Source organism: Arachis ipaensis, chromosome B07 (genome assembly GCF_000816755.2).
Source record: "Arachis ipaensis cultivar K30076 chromosome B07, Araip1.1, whole genome shotgun sequence".
NCBI lineage: Eukaryota > Viridiplantae > Streptophyta > Magnoliopsida > Fabales > Fabaceae > Arachis > Arachis ipaensis.
In genome coordinates, this window is record NC_029791.2 from 52,084,509 (window position 1) to 52,086,826 (window position 2,318).

Here is a 2,318-nt window from a genome sequence, read left to right on the forward strand (position 1 = left end):
ACTCTTAAAACAAAAAATTGTATCATAATAAATTTTATGATAATAATTATAATAAAAAAATTTAATTATTTTACTGGTTTCTATAATTTTATCGAATTTTTAATTAGGTTCCTATATTTTTATTTTCTTTTCAATTGGGTCCTATATCATATCAGATTTTGTAACTAAGTCTCTACCGTGACAAAAAATTAGAATTAACGGAATATTCTATTAAACTATAGAAAATATTCAGTCAAATTCAGTCAAGTGTTAGGCATATTTGTTTTATTTAATGAAATATTCTGTTAATTCTAACGTTTTTGTCATGACAAGGACTTAGTTACAAAATCTGATATAGTATAGATGCTCAATCGAAAAATAAAAAAAAGTATAAGGACCTAATTAAAAATTTAGTAAAACTACATGAACCGACATAATGATTAAACCTAATAAAAATTGATTTAACAATCTATATTTTATATATATGGAAGTATTTACTTTAGTAAATATTTTAATTTATAAATTGTATTCTTTTACACCATTATATGACAACAAAGTTTGTCATATGTCATTTTTTAAGCTATTTTCTTAGTATTATTGTATTTTATTATTTTTTACATATAACAAACTTATAAAGAAAATACAAATATTGGCCTATATATTGAATGATGCTCTATACTGTAATTTTGATCTTGTGCTAAAATTAAAAGTGGTTAAAGAGATTTTCGACAATTTGTGTGAGAAATGATGAGATAGATAAAATAGTACTGTAATAGTAATAAGAGTGTTGTTGATTATATATACTAGCGGCTCAACAGTTCAGCCGCTTTTCTATTATTTTTAAGAAATTAATATTATCTTTTTGTTAATATATTATTCATTTTTTAAATTTATTAGATAAGTATTTTTTTATTTTAATATTGATGTGACTTTATTTATATTATATTTTATTAAAATTAAAATTATTATAAACTAAAATATCATTTAAAAAATAATGATAATAACATTATTCTGATTCAAAAAAGTATATATAAATCAAAATACATGTTAGTTATTTACAAAAGATAATTTTTACTTAAATATCATGGATATTCATATTTGTCTTCATCTTTTTTAAATGGTAGGCCAAAATATGAATCTAAATACGAAGAGGTCTTCATTTTTTTATAAATAGTGAAAAAATAGAATAAATGAGAATGCTTACTTTTTTCGTTTTTAAATATCAAAATATAAGAATAATTAATAAATAAAATAGGAGATTATAAAAATTGTGTATCTGACAAAAATATTTCATAATTCATCATACATCTTCTTATCAATAACTTCTTTAGCCTTAGAAAACTGTCAGATTTATTGACCATAAAAATAAATATATAAACCCTTCAAGATTATTCAATTAAAAATGACGTGTAATAAAATCAAAATAAAAATTTAGAAACATTATTTACAAATTAACTATTTATAAACGTTATTAAGTTTAATTATTTATTTTTAATTCGTATTTAATTTGAAGCCGAGATAAAAATTTATATTCAAAGCACTCTCTATCTTCATGCATAATTTCAATTGTTAAAAAATATTTTATTTTTTTATTTTATATTTAATTTTTTAAATTATATTTAATTTTATTATTTTTTTAAAATTATTAATTTATATTTTTATTATATTCCTTACTATATCAAACACTATTCTTTCTCTTGCTATTATTTTCTATACACATATCTGTATGTCATTGTCTCATCGCCGTTATTATTATTATTATTATATTACCTTGTTCTCTTTTCTCATTTTTTCTTTTTCCTTCCATATTCTCTTCACCCGACCGTCCGTAATTAATTATCACCAAGTATTATTATTGCAAATTTTAATTTTGTCTATCACTTTGATTTATAACCATCTATTCCGTTAACTTTTATGAGTTGTTGAAGTTTCGTTAAAAAAAGTAAGACATAAAGCATTTAATTTTATATTTAATTTTTTAAATATTTTTAATTTTATTATTTTTCTAAATTATTAACTTATAATTTTTATTATATCCCCTTACTATATCAAACACTATTCTTTCTCTATACACATACCTATCATTGTCTAATCGCTGTTATCATATTACTTTGTTCTTTCTCATTTTTTCTTCTCCTTCCACTGTCTCTTCACCCCACCGTAATTAATTATCACTATTTATATGTTACATCTTTTATATGTTAATCAAATAACCAGTGCCATATGCCAAACAAATGATATTATAGAAGTCAAAATAAATTATATTTTTGTAATATAATTCATTTATTTTAGTTTAATTTAAAAATAAATATTCATGTACTCAAATTTTAAATATAATA